The following is a 20,467-nucleotide window of genomic DNA, read 5'->3' on the forward strand; positions in this document are numbered from 1 at the left end:
TAAGGGAAAGGCTGCTAAGAGAGCAAGATCTAGACCTGGGAAAAGCCATAGCATTGTGTAGGGCTACAGAGACTGTGAAGTTGCAGGCAAAGGAGCTGTTCAGTGACAGTAGCTGCAACGTGGATGCAGTGAGAAAGAACGGATACAAACCGTTTAACAAAGAGAGCGCCAATGTGAAAAAAGAGACGTGGCCAGCAAACGAAAATGAAAGAGACAATCGGAAGTCATGTAGTCGATGCGGTACACAGCATCCACCAAGAAAGTGTCCAGCATATGGTAAAACATGCAATAGGTGCAACAAAAACAACCATTATGCCCGTTGCTGTAAGAACCAAGCGCAACAAAGCAAGGTCCATACAGTAGATGAAAGCGAGATAGAGGAATTCAATGTAGATGTTGTGTCTGAAAACAAAAAAGAAAGAGACTGGATGTTGACACTAAAAGTGAATGACATACACATTCCATTTAAATTGGATACTGGAGCACAAGTTAATGTGATATCAGAGACCGATTTTAAGAGAATTAGACCCAGACCAAAGTTACATGGAATACAAGTGAAAGTGACCGGATACTCAGGTACTGATATACCAGTGAAAGGAAAATGCATTGTCAAAGTAACACACAAGGACAGAGAGCACACGCTAGCATTAATCGTGGTGCCAAAGGATGTGCAAGCCATACTAGGGTTAAAAGCCTGTGAGAGACTGAACCTGGTAAAGAGAGTCCTCGTTGTGGAAAGCGAAGGAGAGACAGTCTATGATGAACTCATGAAAGAGTACAAAGACCTATTTAAGGGTCTAGGCTGCATTCCAGGAGAACACACGATCAGAGTAGATAAAAGTATGACACCGGTCATACATCCATGCAGAAAAGTTCCGTTTGCTCTTCAAAAGCAACTGAAGGCAGAGTTGGACAGGATGGAAAGCCTAAACGTGATTCAGAAGATAGATGAGCCAACTGAGTGGGTGAGTTCCCTCGTCGTAGTGGACAAAAAGAATGGAAAGCTCAGAATTTGCCTGGATCCAAGAGATCTAAACAGAGCAATAAAGAGAGAGCACTTCAAGCTTCCTACACGTGAGGAAATCATGGCACAGTTTGCAAATGCAAAATATTTCAGCAAGTTAGATGCGTCCTCAGGATTTTGGCAGATGAAGCTGGACGAAGCAAGTTCAAGACTGTGCACGTTCAACAGTCCGTTTGGCAGATACAGATTCCTAAGGTTACCATTTGGCATTGCCTCAGCTCCTGAAGTGTATCACAAGACTATCCATATGATCTATGAGCACCTGGAGGGAGTTGATACATCAATGGATGACATCATAGTATGGGGAACCACGAGAACTGAGCATGACGAGAGACTGAAAAAAGTGCTGGAAGCAACAAGGAAAACAAACCTGAAGCTGAATAGAGAGAAATGCCAGCTCGGGGTGACAGAACTGACATTCGTGGGAGATATCCTTAGCAGTGAGGGCATCAGACCAGATCCCAGAAAGGTGTCCGCCATTGAGAATATGCCAAGGCCACAATGCAAAAAGGACGTGCAGAGGTTTAATGGAATGATCAACTACATGGGTAAATTCATATCCAACCTCTCAGGAAAAATAGCGCCACTGAGAAGACTAACTGAAAAGAGCATAGAATGGGAATGGAATCATGAGCATGAGAAGTCATGGAGCGATCTAAAGAAACTGCTCACAGAGGAACCAGTTCTGAGGTTTTATGACCCAGCGAGACCCATCAAGATATCATCAGATGCATCACAGAGTGGGCTCGGTGCCGTTCTTCTGCAACAATATGACTACTGGCAACCTATTGCATATGCATCGCGCTCAATGACAGACGCGGAGACGCGATATGCTCAAATAGAAAAGGAGCTGCTCAGCATCACATACGCCTGTGAAAGATTTCACCAGTTTGTGGCAGGACAAGCAATCAGTGTAGAGACTGACCATAAGCCCTTGATTGCATTGTTCCAAAAGCCACTGAATAGCTGTCCACTTAGAATACAAAGAATGATGATCAGGCTGCAACGCTATACACTGAATGTTGCGTACACACCGGGTAAGCTGATGTATACAGCAGACACGTTGTCCAGAGCTGTTGACCCAAGTGAGCCCGCAAACACCACAATGGATGAAAAAGTGAACGCCTACGTGGACATGATCACAAGTGCACTGCCCATAGCAGATGCAAAAATGGAGCTCATAAAGACTGAGACAAACAAAGATGAAACAATGAGACGACTGAGAAACAGCATCTTGGATGGATGGCCCAACATGAAGCAAGACTGCTCACCTGATATAGCAGAGTACTGGAACTGCAGGGCGGAACTATCAGTGGTCAAAGACATCATCTACAAAGGAAGTAAAATAGTTATCCCAAAGAGTCTGAGAAGAGAGATGCTAAAAAAGATCCATGGAGGACATCTGGGAATCGAAAAGTGTAAGAAAAGAGCACGAGAGGTGATGTACTGGCCACGAATCAACCAAGATGTGACAAATGAGGTGTCAAACTGCACAATATGCCTGCAATATCGAGCAAGCAATCCGGTAGAACCACTAAAGCCACACCCAGCACCAGACAGACCTTACCAGAAGGTAGGCACTGACCTATTCGTATGTCAAGGGAAGGACTATCTTGTCGTCACAGACTATTACTCCCTGTATCCAGAGGTTTGTAGACTGTACACCACCACTGCAGAAGCTGTGATAAGAAGTATGAAAGCCATATTCTCCAGACATGGCGTGGCAAGCGAGGTCTTCACAGACAACGGACCCCAGTTTAACAATGCAAATTTCCGACACTTTGCCAAAGAGTGGGACTTTGTCCACACAACGTCAAGTCCTCACTATCCACAGTCCAATGGACTAGTGGAAAAATCGGTCCAGACAGTGAAAAGACTGATGTACAAGGCAAAAGACAGTGGCACTGACTTCTACCAAAGCATGCTTGTATACCGCACAACGCCGCTCGAGTGTGGTATGTCACCAGCCCAACTCCTGATGGGACGTCGGCTAAGGTCAAACCTACCCATCCCGGAGAACCTCCTGAAAACAAAAGAGGGGGAGAAAGTGAGGAAGTTCAAAGAGCAACAGAAAGAAAAGCAAAAGTACTACTATGACAGAGGAACACAAAACCTACCTGAACTCCACACTGGTGACCAAGTAAGGTTGAAAGACAAAACAAACACATGGACTCAGAAGGGAACTGTCCTGAGTGAAGTTCAACCAAGATCATACACCATTCAGACAGATGAGGGTGCTGTTCTGAGAAGAAATCGTCGAGATCTTCTCATGGGACCAGCCACAGCAGGTCAAGAGACTGATACTGGTGAACAACCTGATCACACAGCTGAGAACCAATCAGCTGAGGCAACAACTCAGATTCAAGGACAATCAATCAGAAAATCCTCAAGACACGTGAAGCCTCCTGAGAGACTCATTGAGCAAATTTAAGGACTATTGTTAAAGAAGGAAGTAATGTTATCTTATTCTTTCTTCAAGTTCTGGTGTATTGACATATTTCATGTGAACACACAAAGCAAGGGTAAAAAACCTTGATCATGATAATGATAATGTAAGTTCATTAAATGTTGTTAGTTAAAAGTAAAATACTTTTGTTTTAAGAAAGGGAGATGTAATGATATCAGCAAATAGTGATGATATTTGTCTGTGTTTGATTACTTATGCCTTACAGCATATTTGTCTGTGTTTTTGATTACTTGTGCCTGACCAGCAGAGGTCATGTGAGAGACAAGCAGTCCAGAGGAGTTTTACTTTCAGTTTCATTCTAGATGCATCACAGCATAGTGTGTTCTGTAAAAAGCTGTAGAAAGTCTTGAACAAGACTTTAGATTAAACAACATTCTCTTTCAGAAATGAGTCTTTATTGAACCCAAAAAGAAATCAAAACAGAGCGATGGGCATCTATTGAACAGAGAAACCAGACCTTCATGGAAGTCCTTCTGAGTAGGACTGCGAGTGCAGATACGGGTCCCCATGGCCCCCTGATGTGCAGCAAGGTGCTCTCAAGCCACTTCCAAGCGCTGGCCCCTTCTGGCCTGTGCAGCTTCAGGTGGGTGAGCAGCAGCCTGGTGCTCCTGTTGCTGCTGCTGTTGTTCCTGTTTCTGCTGCTGCCACGGATGGTGTTCGAGCTCATCTAATGCCCAGAAGGGAAGGAAATAAATGGCTCCCATGCATCTGGTATATGCCTCCGTTGAGGAAGCGCTGAGTGAAGGTGGCGAGCGGGGTTTCCCAGGAGGTCACACTGGAGATGTGTGTGAGGCTCCAACCTTCCACAGGTGTGGTTAAGCCTGGTAAAAGTTGCCCCAGGCCTGAAACAACAAAGTCCTGCCATCTGCAAATGATGACTGATCAAATCTCCTCTTTAATGGTTGACCTGCAGCTGATAGTCAGCAATCCAATAGTGCTCACGCCAGGTTTCACAGGCGTGATCCCCACCAGGCGTCTTTTACTTGGGAAAAGGGTTAAAAATGCAAGGGCCTGTTAAAATGGGATTATAAAAGGCCAATTATTGCTGATTAAGGGCCTTAAAGACCAGTCCCGCCTGTTGGAGGTGGGACTGATTCAGAACCATCAGACACGCCTGGGTTAAAATGGCTCGGGGTTGGGAACCAGTTTTTGCGATTTTAACCCCCCACACGCCTCAAAGCCCGCCTCACGGCTGAGTTAAAATCGACCCCAAAGCCTTCAGGCTTGTTTTTTTAACACTCTTAGTCCTTTTAGAATTATTATTTACTGTAGCCCCTGTTTGATTTACACCCTTGATTTCTCTGCCTTCCACTTTTGCTTTTCTCCTTCCTGTCTTTTGTTTCTATCCTTGCTTCCCTTTCCTCTGTCTTGCTGTACAGGTTCCCAACCCCCTGCCATTTTAGCTTAAACCCTCCCCAACAGCACTAGCAAACACTCCCCCATGGGATTTGAAAACAAGGATGAGAATATTAAAATGGAGGTTTTGCCGGACCAGGAGCCAATGTGGGTCAGCGAGACCAGGAGTGATGGGTGAATGGAACTTGATACAAGTTACGATACAGGCAGCACAGTTTTGGATGAGCTCAAGTTTATGGAGGGTGAAAGATGGGAGGCCAACCAGGAGAGCGTTGGAATAGTCAAATCGAAAGGTAACAAAGGCATGGATGAGTGTTTCAGAAGCAGAAGAGCTGAGGCAGAGTCGGAGATGGGTGATGTTATGAAAGTGGATGTAGGCGGTTTTAATGATCGAGTGGATGTGTGGTCGGAAGCTTATCTCAGGGTCAAATAGGACGCTACCAGTGACATATCAAGGATCTTGCAGTCGGCTGCACGTGAATACATAAGGCAGGAAACAAATGGATTGTTTGCCAGGTCTGAGAGGAATGTAAATGTCCCTTGTGATAACAATAGCCAGAATGAGTGGGCACTTGGATTTGTGTGTCTGGCTGGCTTGGCATAGGTGCAGGGTGCCATCAACTGCACACACGTGGCAATCCAAGCACCCCCAGCTCAACCAGGAGTATTTGTCAACCACAAGGGATTTCATTCCATCAATGTGCAGCTGGTGTGTAACCATAAGAAAAGGTTGATGCAGGTCTGCGCCTGATTCCCTGGGAGCTGCCATGATGCTTTGATACTGCAGCAGTCCAACATCCCCAACATGTTCAGACCTGGAACCAGCCTTAAATGGTGGCTGCTAGGCAACAAAGGATACCCTCTTCAAACCTTGCTGGTGACACCTCTGAGAAACCGCACCAGTGAACCCCAGGAGTGCTACAGCACCATATGATAACCAGATGTGCCATCGAGCAAGCTATTGGCATGCTCCAGATGCACTTCAAGTGCCTGGACAGGTCTGGAGCCGCCCTTCAGTACTCACCAGCGAGGGTCTCCAGGATAATCGTGGTGAGCTGCGTTCTGCACAACATAGCGCAGCACCGAGGACTTGCTCGTATCATAAGATTTAGATTAGCAATGGAGAGGAGCAAGGAACAATCTAGAGTGGAACTTCTAAACTGGAATAGGGCTAACTTCAATGGAATGCGAAAGTATCTAGCCAGGGTAAAATGGAACCAAAGACTGACAGGAAAACTGTAACGGAACAATGGGTGATCTTTAAGGAGATGATGTTCCAAGTACAGGCTAGGTATATTCCAACAAGAGGGAAGGGTAAGGGAACCAAAGCAAGGGCTCCTTGGATGACAAGGGAGATAGAGAAGATGATGAAACAAAAAAGAGGGTGTATGAAGCATGTCAGGTGAATTCTTCAAGGGAGAACCAGACCAATACAATAAGTTGAGAGGGAATGTGAAGATGAAAATACGATTGGCAAAGAGAGAATATGAGAGTAGACTGGCGATTAACATAAAAGGGAACCCAAAAATCTTCTACTGGCATGTAAACAGTAAGCGGGTAGTAAGAGGCAGGGTGGGGCCTATTAGAGTCAAAGAAGGTGATATATGCTTAGAGGCGCAGGGCAAGGCTAGAATACTCAATGAGTACTTTGTATCGGTGTTTACTAAGGAGGTGGATGCTGATAAAATATCGGTAGAAGTGGAAAAGGTAGAAGCAATGGAAGGGGTGAAAATTGATAGAAAGGATGTACTAGAAAGGCTGGGTATGCTTAGAGTGGATAAGTCGCCTGGTCCAGATGGCTTGCATCCCGGGTTGCTGAGGGAATTGGGGGAGGAGATAACGGAAGGGCTTGCCATAATTTTCCAATCTTCCCTAGATGCGGGGGAGGTGCCTGAGGAAAGTGGCAAATGTGACACCATTGTTCAAGAAAGGGTATCAGGACAATCCTAGTAACTACAGGCCGGTCAGTTTAACATCAGTGGTGGGTAAAGTTTTAGAAACAATAATCAAGGAAAAAATTAACGGGCACTTGAAGAGGTTTAAGCTAATTAAGGAGAACCAACACGGATTTGTAAAAGGCAGATCGTGTTTGACTAATCTAATTGAATTTTTTGGTGAAGTAACAGAGAGGATTGATGAAGGGAATGCAATGGATGTTGTCTACATGGATTTTCGGAAGGCGTTTGATAAAGTACCACATAGAAGGCTGGTTAACAAAATTGAGGCTCATGCAATAGGTGGATCAGTGGCAGCTTGGATAAGGAATTGGCTTAAGGACAGAAAACAGCGAGTTGTGATAAATGGCTGTTTTTCAGACTGGAGGATGGTAGACAGTGGTGTTCCCCAAGGGTTAGTGCTGGGGCCACTGCTTTTTTTGATATATATATAAATGGCCTGGATATTGGAATACAGAGTAGAATTTCTAAATTTGCCGATGACACCAAACTTGAGGGTGTGGCAAACAGCGAGGATGATACCAATCGACTACAACAGGACATAGAATGGCTAGCAGAATGGGCAGACAAATGGCAGATGGAATATAATACAGAGAAATGTGAGGTGATGCATTTTGGCAGAAGGAACAGTGAGAGGCAATATACATTTAATGACACAGTTTGTGCAGGGACAGAGGGACCTGGGAGTTAATGTGCATAGGTCCCTGAAGGTGGCAGGACATATTGAGAGAGTGGTTAACAAAGCATATGGGATCTTAGGATTCATAAATAGAGGTATTGAGTACAAAAGTAGAGAAGTTATACTGAACCTTTATAAAGCGCTGGTTAGGCCACAACTGGAGTATTGCATCCAGTTCTGGTCACCACACTTTAGGAAGGATGTGAAGGCACTTGAGAGGTTGCAGAGGAGATTTACCAGAATGGTTCCGGGGATGGGGGAATCTTAGCTACAAGGACAGATTGGGAGAAGCTGGATTTTTTTTCATTAGAGCAAAGGAGGTTGAGAGGTGATTTGATAGAGGTGTACAAGATTATGACAGGTTTGGATTGGCTAGACGGAGAAAGGTTGTTCCCACAAGTTGATGGTACAAGGGCCATCATCTTCCAAAATTCGATAGACTCTGGAACAGTACCCATGGATTGGAGGGTAGCTAATGTTACCCCACTATTCAAAAAAGGTGGTAGAGAGAAAACGGAGAATTATAGACCGGTAAGCCTGACACCGGTAGTGGGGAAAATGCTAGAGTCCATTATAAAAGATGTAATAGCAGAGCACTTGGAAAACAGTGACAGGATCGGACAAAGTCAACATGCACAAAAGGTAAATCGTGCTTGTCTAATCTACTGGAATTTTTTGAGGATGTAACTGGTAGAATAGATAAGGGAGAACTAGTGGATGTGGTGTATTTGGACTTTCAGAAGGCTTTCGATAAGGTCCCGCATAAGAGATTAGCATGTAAAGTTAAGGCACATGGGATTGGGGGCAAGGTACTGACTTGGATAGAGAACTGGTTGGCAGACAGGAAGCAAAGAGTTGGAATAAACGGGTCTTTTTCCAAGTGGCAGGCAGGGATCGGTGCTAGGACCCCAGCTATTCACAATATATATAAATGATCTAGACGAGGGAACTAGATGTAATATCTCCAAGTTTGCAGACGACACAAAGCTGGGTAGGTGTGTGTGCTGTGAGGAGAAGGGGAAGTGCAAAGAGACCTGGGTGTTCTTGTGCACCAGTCGTTGAAGGTAAGCATGCAGGTGCAGCAGGCGGTTAAGAAGGCAAATGGTATGTTGGCCTTCGTAGCAAGAGGGTTCGAGTACAGGAACAAGGATGTCTTGCTACAGTTGTACAGGGCCTTGTTGAGACCGCACCTTGAGTATTGTGTGCAGTTTTGGTTGCCTTACCTGAGGAAGGACGTTCTTGCCATGGAAGGAGTGCAGCGAAGATTCACCAGGCTGATACCTGGGATGGCAGGAATGACGTATGAGGAGAGATTGTGTCGATTGGGATTATACTCACTGGAGTTTAGAAGATTGAGAGGGGATCTCATCGAAACCTATAAAATTCTGTCAGGCCTGGACAGACTAGATGCAGGAAGGATGTTTATGATGGCCGGGGAGTCTAGAACCAGGGGTCATAGTCCAAGGATAAGGGGTAAGCCATTTAGGACTGAAATGAGGAGGAATTTCTTCACCCAGTGAGTGGTGAACCTGTGGAATTCTCTGCCACAGAGGGCGGTGGAGGCCAGTTCATTAAATATATTCAAAAAAGAGTTGGATATATTTCTTAAGGCTAAAGGGATCAAGGGATATGGGGAGAAGGCAGGGACAGGGTACTGAATTTGGATGATCAGCCATGATCTCATTGAATGGCGGATCAGGCTCGAAGGGCCGAATGGCCTACTCCTGCTCCTATCTTCTATGTTTCTATGTTTCTATGTTTCTAGGAGGATGCCAAAAAACTCCAGGATGATTTGGACAGGTTGGGTGATTGGGCAGAAGCATGGCAGATGCAGTATAATATGGATAAATGCGAGGTTATCCACTTTGGTGGCAAAAACAGGAAGGCAGATTATTATCTGAACGGCAATAGATTGGGAGAAGGGGAAGTGCAATGAGACCTGGGTCCTTGTGCCCCAGTCGCTGAAGGTAAGCATGCAGGTGCAGCAGGCGGTTAAGAAGGCAAATGGTATGTTGGCCTTCGTAGCGAGAGGGTTCGAGTACAGGAACAAGGATGTCTTTCTGCAGTTGTACAGGGCCTTGGTGAGACCACATCTTGAGTATTGTGTGCAGTTTTGGTCACCTTATCTGAGGAAGGATGTTCTTGCCATGGAGGGAGTGCAGCGAAGATTCACCAGACTGATACCTGGGATGGCAGGAATGATGTATGAGGAGAGATTGGGTCGATTGGGCTTATACTCGCTGGAGTTTAGAAGAATGAGAGGGGATCTCATTGAAACTTATAAAATTCTAACAGGACTAGACAGACTAGATGCAGGAAGGATGTTCCTGATGGCGGGGGAGTCCAGAACCAGGGGTCACAGTCTAAGGAGAAGGGGTAAGCCATTTAGGACAGAGATGAGGAGGAATTTCTTCACCCAGAGAGTGGTGAACCTGTGGAATTCTCTACCACAGAAGGCAGTGGAGGCCAATTCATTAAATATATTCAAGAAGGAGTTAGATATATTTCTTAAGGCTAAAGGGATCAAGGGATATGGGGAGAAGGCAGGGACAGGTTACTGAATTTGGATGAACAGCCATGATCTCATTGAATGGCGGAGCAGGCTCGAGGGGCCGAATGGCCTACTCCTGCTCCTATCTTCTGTGTGTCTATGTTTCTATGGGACATAGATTTAAGGTTTTGGGAAGAGATACAGGGGGGTCGTGAGGAAAAAGTTTTTTATGCAGCGAGTGGTGAGGACCTGGAATTCGCTGCCGATGGAAGTGGTGGAAGCGGAGACACTCAATGTTTTCAAGGGAGACTGGACAGACACTTGAGGGAAATAAACTTGCAGGGCTATGGGGAAAGATCGGGGGAATGGGACTGACTGGATTGCTCTACAGAGTGCCGGCACGGACTCGATGGGCCGAATGGCCTCCTTCTGTGCCGTTATGACTCTATATGACTCTATGACTAGAGGTGGAGGAGGAGCAAGCCACTCAGCACTCCTCATCTGATGAGGATTCCAGTGGAGAGGAAGAGGAAGATGAAGATGGGTCGCCCAACGCCAGGCCAGCCACTTACATTGCTGCTCAGGATCCCAGGGATTCCCTAATAGCTTGAAGGTTCAGTTAGTCACTCACACTGGACCAAAGCAACTATCACACCCCTCCCTTCCCGCCCACTCCCAGCTCCTTCCCCCCCACTTACACAAGCAGTCCTGGAACCATTCACCCACTCGTTGCACCAATTGGTCTCAGTCAATTCCATGTCTTCACTTTCAGCACCAAACAGTTGAAAACCCGAGTTGGCACTCGGCATGTAAAAATGAGGGACACAGGAAAGTGATGCAAAGTAATAAATTTAATGTGACTTAATAAATTAAAGATAGTAACAGTATATTTTCAAGAACACCCATGTGCGTACCCTCAGTGAACTACAAAGCTTTTCTCTTTAGCACTTTTATGTGGTGCTACCCCTGTGGCATCAGCAGAATTAGAAGCTGCTCTGAACTTGTTCTAACTTCGGAGGTGCTCACGGCTGATGATCTCTGGGTGTTGGAGCCCGTGAGGGCCCCGCCAAAGACAACTCCACCTGCACCTATGCAGGGCTGACTGGACCAGCAGGAGAGGAGGCAGCATTTTTTTTTTTTTTAATTTGTTCATGCGATGTGGGCGTTGCTGGCAAGGCCAGCATTTATTTCTCATCCCTAATTGCCCTTGAGAAGGTGGTGGTGAGCCGCCTTCTTGAACCACTGCAGTCCATGTGGTGAAGGTACTCCCACAGTGCTGTTAGGGAGGGAGTTTCAGGATTTTGACCCAGCAACGATGAAGGAACAGCAATATATTTCCAAGTCAGGATGGTGTGTAACTTGGAGGGGAACTTGCAGGTGATAGTGTTCCCATGTGCCTGCTGCCCTTGTCCTTCTCGGTGGTAGAAGTCGCTGGTTTGAGAGGTACTGCCAAAGAAGTCTTGGCGAGTTGCTGTAGTGCATCTTGTAGATGGTACACACTGCAGCCACTGGTGGAGGGAGTGAATGTTTAAGGTGGTGGATGAGGTGCCAATCAAGCAGACTGCTTTGTCCTGGATGATGTCGAGCTTCTTTTGAGTGTTATTGGAGCTGCACTCATCCAGGCAAATGGAGAGTATTCCATCACACTCCTTACTTGTGCCTTGTAGATGGTGGAAAGGCTTTAGGGAGTAAGGAGGTGAGTCATTCACCGCAGAATACCCAGCCTCTGACTCGCTCTTGTAGCCACAGTATTTATGTGGCTGGTCCAGTTGAGTTTCTGACCCCCAGGATCTTGATGGTGAGGGATTTGGCGATGGTAATGCTGTTGAGTGTCAAGGGCCAGTGGTTAGACTCTCTTGCTTGGGATAGTCATTGCCTGGCACTTGTGTGATGCAAATGTTACTTGCCACTTATCAGCCCAAGCCTGAATGTTGTCCAGGTCTTGCTGCATGCGGGCATGGACTACTTCATTATCTGAGGAGTTGCGAATGGAAGTGAACACTGTGCAATCATCAGCAAACATCCCCACTTCTGACCTTATGATGGAGGGAAGGTCATTGATGAAGCAGCTGTAGATGGTAGGGCCTAGGACACTGCCCTGAGGAACTCCTGCAGTGATGTCCTGGGACTGTGATGATTGACCTCCAACAACCACAACCATCTTCCTTTGTGTTGGTATGACTCCAGCCAGTGGAGAGTTTTCCCCCCTGATTCCCATTGACTTCAATTTTACGAGGGCTCCTTGATGCCACACTCGGTCAAATGCTGCCTTGATGTCAAGGGCAGTCACTCTCACCTCACCTCTGGAATTCAGCTCTTTTGTCCATGTTTGGACCAAGGCTGTAATGAGGTCTGGAGCCGAGTGGTCCTGGCGGAACCCAAATTGAGCATTGATGAGCAGGCTATTGGTGAGTAAGTGCCACTTGATAGCACTGTTGACGACACCTTCCATCACTTTGCTGATGATTGAGAGTAGACTGATGGTGCGGTAATTGGCCGGGTTGGATTTGTGCAATGGTGGTGGTGGTGGACCATTAAACAACTAATGGAAGGAGGAGGCACCATGAACATCCCCATCCTCAATGATGGCAGAGCCCAGCACATGAGTTCAAAAGACAAGGCTGAAGCGTTTGCAACCTTCTTCAGCCAGAAGTGCCGAGTGGATGATTCATCACAGCCTCCTCCTGTGGTCCCCATCATCACAGAAGCCAGTCTTCAGCCAATTCGATTCACTCCACGTGATATCAGGAAACGGCTGAGTGCACCCAGCAGTACGTCCAAGAACGCCTCTTTGAATCTGAGTGCAGCCTTTGCCCTCCCTGATTCAATTTTTCTTCTTGTATTTAACTGAACAGCAAACTGAAGCAGTTAGAATTGGAATTTGCAGCTGCTGTCAGTGATGCTCACGGCTTAAAGTGGTCATTGTGGCCGTTGTTTTGTCTTTTTACATAGGACTGAGACTTCAACAGGTTTTTCTTAAATCTAGAAAAGCAACCCGCTCTTCAGTGGCTTTCACACAGTTGGTCCTAACTTTCATCTCCATGTATTGAGTATCGCACAGTTTGCCATTTCTTCACCTGGGGTTGCCGGAGCTTTACAGCAGCTGTACGTTAGAGCTATAATAAAGGCACCTTTTGCGGCAATGGCTTTTGGTGCGTGCACATTTAAAACCAATGGTGATCTGTGCAGGCAAAGCATGACCACAGTCAGAGGGGAGGATTTAGAACTGGTAACAAATCATTAAAGTGGAAGCCGCAGCGAGTTGTTGTGATCTGGAATGCACTGAAAGGGCGGTGGAAGCAGATTCAACAATAACTTTCAAAAGGGATTTGAATAAATACTTGAAGGGTGAAAATTTGCAGGGCTAAGAGGAAAGAGCAAGGAATGGGACTAATTGGGTAGCTCTTTCAAAGAGGCAGCACAGGCACGATGGGCCAAAGAGCCTCATTCTGTGATGCATCATTCTATGAAACACAATCTATAAAACTCCAAACTTCCTCCCCCATTGCGTCTGTGAACTGGGCCTTTAGATAGTCCATGTGAAATCGGGCCACGCAGTGGAGATGCAAAACCTGGAAGTAAAATGGTGATGAGGCACCCCTGTTGAAAACGGGCGTTGCCACCCTTTCCATGCTATTGCACACTATTGCCCCCCTCCCCCCGCTCCGAGCCCATCTTCCCGTTAATATCGAGCCCATTAACTCCACAGATGCTGCCTGACCTGCTCAGTGTTTCCAACATTTTCTGGATATATTTCAGATTTCCAGCATCTGCAGTATTTTGCTTTAGTTTGACTGATACTTGGTAGGTCTGCTTTTGAAAACAACTCTGTATGTTCATTGTTTTGCCTGTTTGGCTCATGAAACTGCTCCAGTTTTGGTGAAGATGGTTTCACAAGCACGAGGACAGATTAAATAAAGCCCAGTTAAAAAATGAAAAAGAAATTCAAATGGTTGCAAGGGATTGGGTGGCACAGTGTCCTTATCCTTCTGGGACCTGGGTTCAAATCCACCCAGACTGACTAAAGGTCATTGACCTGAAATGTTGGGGTGAATTTTAACCCTCAAAAACTGGTAGGTTGGGGGGTTGGGTGAGATGTCAAATTTTAAAAAATCTTAAACTCGACCACAACCCGCCTCCAACCCGTGTTTAACGGAGGTGGGGCAAGGGGCTGGCAGCCTATGAGGTGAGTTGGCCATTTAAATATTATAATGAGGCTGGGTGCCTCACATTTAACTTCTCTTACAGGTTTAACCCTGGCTGGCTGGGTTTCCCAGGCCTCGGGAAACCCGGCAGCTCAATGGAGGTGAAGACAGCTTCGGGGAAAAGGTAAGTACATTTGTAGCATTGCCTGTGGGCCAAGAGGGGCAGGAGTTACTTAAAGGGTTGATGGTGGATAGGCAATGGCAAACATTTAAAGATCACATGGATGAACTACAGAATTTGTTCATCCCTGTTTGCCATAAAAATAAAACAAAAAAGGTGACTCAACTGTGGCTAACAAGGGAAATTAGGGCTAGCATAAGATCCAAGGAGAGGACATATAATTTGGCCAGAAAAAGCAGCAAACCTGAGGATTGGGAGTAGTTTATGATTCAGCAAAGGACAAAGGGATTAATTAAGAGGGGGAAAATAGATTATGAGAGTAAGCTTGCAGGTAACATAAAAACTGACTGTAAAAGCTTCTATAGATAATAAAGAGAAAAAGATTGGTGAAGTCAAGCGGAGGTCCTTTGCAGTCAGAATCAGGGGAATTTATAATGGGGAACAAAGAAATGGCAGACCAATTAAATACATACTTTGGTTCTGTCTTCACAAAGGAGGACACAAATAACTTCCCAGAGATGTCGGGGAACATAGGGTCTAATGAAAGGGAGGAATTGAATGAAATCAGTATTTATAGGGAAATGGTGTTAGGAAATTGACGGGATTGAAGGCCGATAAATCCCCAGGGCCTGATAATCCACAGCCTAGGGTACTTAAGGAAGTGGCCCTAGAAATAGTAGATGCATTGCTGGTCATCTTCCAAAATTCTATAGACTCTGGAACAGTTCCCATGGATTGGAGGATAGCTAATGTAACCCCACTATTTTAAAAAGGTGGTAGAGAGAAAACGGGGAATTATAGTCTGACATTGGTAGTGGGGAAAATGCTAGAGTCCAGTATAAAAGATGTAATAGCAGAGCACTTGGAAAACAGTGACAGGATCGGACAAAGTCAACATGGATTTACAAAAGGTAAATCATGCTTGACTAATCTACTGGAGTTTTTTGAGGATGTAACTGGTAGAATAGATAAGGGAGAACCAGTGGATGTGGTGTATTTGGACTTTCAGAAGGCTTTCGATAAGGTCCCACATAAGAGACTGGTGTGCAAAGTTAAAGCACATGGGATTGGGGGTAAGGTACTGACTGACTTGGATAGAGAACTGGTTGGCAGACAGGAAGCAAAGAGTTGGAATAAACGGGTCTTTTTCTGAGTGGCAGACAGTGACTAGTGGGGTACCGCAGGGATCAGTGATAGGACCCCAGCTATTCACAATATATATTAATGATCTAGATGAGGGAACTAGATGTAATATCTCCAAGTTTGCAGATGACACAAAGCTGAGTGGGCGTGTGTGCTGTGAGGAGGATGCAGAGAAACTCCAGTATGATTTGGACAGGTTGGGTGATTGGGCAGATGCATGGCAAATGCAGTATAATGTGGATAAATGCGAGGTTATCCACTTCGGTGGCAAAAACAGGAAGACAGATTATTATCTGAACGGCAATAGATTGGGGAAAGGGGAAGTGCAACGAGACCTGGGTGTCCTTGTGCACCAGTCGCTGAAGGTAAGCATGCAGGTGCAGCAGGCGGTTAAGAAGGCAAATGGTATGTTGTCCTTCATAGCGAGAGGATTTGAGTACAGGAGCAATGATGTCTTGCTGCAGTTGTACAGGGCCTTGGTGTGCCCACACCTTGAGTATTATGTGCAGTTTTGGTCACCTTATCTGAGGAAGGATGTTCTTGCCATGGAGAGAATGCAGCGAAAATTCACCAGACTGACACCTGGGATGGCAGGAATGACGTTTGAGGAGAGATTGGGTCGATTGGGCTTATATTCGCTAGAGTTCAGAAGAATGAGAGGGGATCTCATTGAAACTTATAAAATTCTACCAGGACTAGACAGATTAGATGCAGGAAGATGTTCCTGATGGTGGAGGAGTCCAGAACCTGGGGTCACAGTCTAAGGATAAGGGGTAAGCCATTTAGGACTGAGATGAGGAGGAATTTCTTCACCCAGAGAGTGGTGAACCTGTGGAATTCTCTACCACACAAGACAGTTGAGGCCAATTCATTAAATATATTCAAGAAGGAGTTAGATATATTTCTTAAGGCTAAAGGGATCAAGGGATATGGGGAGAAAGCAGGGACAGGGTACAGAATTTGGATGATCAGCCATGATCTCATTAAATGGCAGAGCAGGCTCGAGGGGCCGAATGGCCTACTCCTGCTCCTATCTTCTATGTTTCTATGAGTGCTTCCTCCTGGCCCCCAAGCTTACCTGCTTCCCTGGGATTGGAGCCCCCTATCAGATCCGCCCATCCAAAGACCCCCACCCCGATCGGGGATTGGCGATTGGACCCCTCCCCAGAGCCAGGGATTGGACCACCACCCCCCCCCACCCCCCCCCCCCCGGCAGCAGCAGGCCCCCTCACGCTCCCACTAGCAGCTGCAGGCTCCAAAACTGCGGCTTGGCCTGCTCCGGAATGCTCCCCACCCAGTCAATGGAACTGAATCTCGGGCGCGGCCTGTAACGGGCGACCGATCCAATACCGCCAGTTTTGTGCCACTGCCCGAGATGAATTTCTAGGCAGTTGTGTTTCAGCTTGAGCACATTGACTGAGGCAGAGTGGGGGTTGGGGGCGGGGGGATCTTTCCCCTGTGTGTGGCCTGTGCTATGCCTGACCTGAGAATGTTGACAACGGGCAACGAAAAATGTGGTCCATTTCCAGCAATACATTGAGACCACAGGTCCATGCAACTGCTGCACAAATGTGTGGTGTTTGTTGTTGGCCTCTGCCCAGTTTTTAGCTATTTATATATTTTCTACTGGCCCAGTCTTATTCTTTCAGAGCAAGAGCAACAACACCTGCTCCAAGAAACACTTCAATTTGTGGTATTGGCAGGAGCAAGAGAGCCTGAAGCAGTCAGAGCTTGGCGGTTATGTTTTTTGGGTGCCACACCTCTTAGTGATGAAGGAACCATCAAAATGAAGTCTTCAACAACTGACCTTTGCACATCCACCAAGGTGGTGGGTTCAGTTTAAGTCCATTGTTTGCAATAGTGAAGAAGAACTGAACTGTGGCTGACATAGCTCTCATTCATTTCAATAAATAAAATATTGGATTAGGGACACCAACATCATCATTTGCCATGGAGCTGTTGCTATAACAACTGACAGCAGCTAATTAACACAAAGATAATAGTAGATAATAGACTGGTGTCCAGGCTTACACGGGGCAGCTGTATAAACACTGAAAGTTAAAACTTTACTGGCAAGCCAACAACGAGAGGTCAGTTGAATCAAACCTTCCTGTTTTTTAAACAAAGGTTACTATTTAGTTAATATGATTAATCTTTGATCCATTATCAAAGCTTGGAGTGAACATCACAGAACAAAGGTCAAAAGCTTGTTTTTTGGGGGGTTTTGATTAGCAGTGATCAGAGATTACTGGGCAACGTGCTCTCAGCAGAGGGAATTAACCCAGTCACTCGGTCTCTCCATTTGCAATTAGTTACTGGGCTAGGAATTATAGATTGTGTCAGGTGTATTTTTTTTGGCGCGGAGGAAGCATGTGTAAACAACAACAACTTGCATTTATATAGCGCATTTAAAGTAGTAAAACATCCCAAGGTATTTCACAGGAGCAATTATCAAACAGAATTTGACACGGAGCCACATAAGGAGATGTTAGGACATGTGACCAAAAGTTTGTTCAAATGGTAAGTTTTAAGGATCGCCATCAAGGAGGAGAGAGAGGTGGAGAGGTTTAGGGAGGGAATTCCAGAGCTTTTGGTCTAGACAGATGAAGGCACGGCTGCCAATGGCGGAGCGAACAAAATCGAGGATGCGCAAGAGGCCAGAAATGGAGGAGCGCAGAGATCTCAGCGGGATGTAGGTCTGCAGTAGGTTACAGAGATACGGAGGAGCGAGACCATGGAGAGATTTGAAAACAAGGAAGAGAATTTTAAAATTGAGGTATTGCTGAACTGGGAGCCAATGTCAGCGAGCACAGGGGTAATGGGTGAATGGGACTTGGTGCGAGTTAGGACACAGGCAGCAGAGTTTTGGATGAGCTGAAGTTTACAGAAGGTGCAACAATAGAACCTAAGAACATAAGAAATAGGAGCGGGAGTAGATAATTCAGCCCCTCGAGCCTGCTCCGCCATTCAATGAGATCATGCCTGATCTTGGCCTCAACTCCACTTTCCTGCCTGTTCCCCATACCCCTGGACTCCCCTGTAGTTCAAATAGCTGCCTATCTCAGCCGTGAATACATTCACTGACCCAGCCTCCACAGCTCTCTGGGGTAGAGAATTCCAAAGATTCACGACCCTCAGAGAGAAGAAATTCTTCCTCATCTCCATCTTAAATGGGTGACCCCTAATCCTAAAACTATGCCCCCTAGTTCTAGATACCCCCACGAGGGAAAACATCCTCTCAGCATCTACCATGTCAAGACCCCTCAGAATCTTATATGTTTCAATAAGATTGTCACTCATTCTTCTAAACTCCAATGAGTATAGGTTCAACCTTTCCTCATAAGACAACCTCTTCATCCCAGGAATCAACCTAGTGAACCTTCACTGAACTGCCTCCAAAGCAAATACATCCCTCCTTAAATAAGGAGACCAAAACTGTACGCAGTATTCAGGTGTGGTCTCACCAATGCCCTGTACAGTTGTAGCAAGACTTCCCTGCTTTTATACTCCATCCCCTTTGCAATAAAGGCCAACAGCCCATTCCTGGCGAATATGGTTCGTAAGACTGTGATAGTTTTTTCTGTAGTGGTTGAGGACATTTTTATTACCTCTGGCCACTTTGAATGTGCATCCACCACAATTAAAAACATCGAGTCCATAAATGGACCAGCAAAATCAATGTGCACCCTTTGCCATGGAGATGAGGGCCACTCCCATAGATGTAGAGGGGCTTGTGGTGGGGTGTTTTGGACCTTCTGGCATCCTGTACAGCTCTTGGTCATCTCTTCGATTTCTCTATCGATTCCCGGCCACCACACAAACGCTCTGGCTAAGTTCTTCATTTTTACCCCTCCCAGATGACCCTCATGAAGCTCATTGAGCACTCTATCCTTCAATTTGGGTGGAATTACTACTCTGGATCCACACATCAAGGTTCCTCTGCACACTGACAGCTGTTCTCTTCTCGGTGAGAATGCTGGCAGCAGTGGTTCGCCATGTGCTGGCCATCCCTTCACCGTTAAATCATAGACCCAGGAGAGTGTCGGGTCATTTAGTGTTTCCTTTTCTATGTTTGCATTCGTCACAGGGAGACATTCGACTATGGTCGAGTGGAATATCTCCACTGGGTCCACTGCAAGTTCTTCCACCGTCGGCAACGGTAGGCACGACAATCCATCAGCATTCCCATGCTGTTTAGTTCCTTTGTACTCGATGTCATATTGGTGTGCCCCTAGGAAAAGGGACCACCTCTGTAGCCGTTGTGCTGTCATTATCGGTACGCCCTTCTGAGGGTTGAAAATGGAGACAAGAGGTTGATGATCAGTAAGTAGAGTAAATTTCTGACCGTGCAGGTAGTGATTGAACTTCTTCACCCCCCACACCAGGCTGAGGGCCTGTCTGTCAATCTGGGCGTAGTTACGCTCAGCTGAAGTTAACGAGCGTGACGCAAAAGCTATCGGCCTCTCTGAACCATCAAGGAATTTATGTGACAGTACCGCCCCAATGCCGTAGGGAGACGCATCACACGCCAGTCTTATCGGTAGTGATGGGTTGTAGTGAGCTAATACTTCTCTTGAAGTGATTAGGTCCTTACTCTTCTGAAAGGCCCGCTTACATTCATCGCTCCATTTCCATGCTACTCCCGTTTGTAGTAGGGCGTTCAGTGGGTGCAGAATTGTGGACAAATTCAGCAAAAACTTATGGTAGTAATTCACCAATCCGAGGAATGACCTCAGTTGCGACACATTTTCAGGTGCTGGAGCCTTAACTACCGCTTCAATTTTGTCAGGGGACTTATGTAACCCCTCTTCATCAATCACGTGGCCACAATACGATATCTGTTTCTTAAAAAACTCGCACTTGGGGCGATTGGCCCATAGTCCATGTTCACGTAGTCTAGTGAGCACCTGCTCTAGGTTGGCAAGGTGTTCACTGTCATCTTCACCTGTCACTAGGATGTCATCCAAGTAACACTGAGTCCCCGGAATTCCTTGCAGGACTTGTTCCATCGCTCTTTGCCATATCG

This window comes from Somniosus microcephalus, chromosome 4 (assembly GCF_052327205.1).
Source record: "Somniosus microcephalus isolate GS21.2 chromosome 4, FLI_Smic_1.0, whole genome shotgun sequence".
Taxonomy (NCBI): Eukaryota; Metazoa; Chordata; class Chondrichthyes; order Squaliformes; family Somniosidae; genus Somniosus; species Somniosus microcephalus.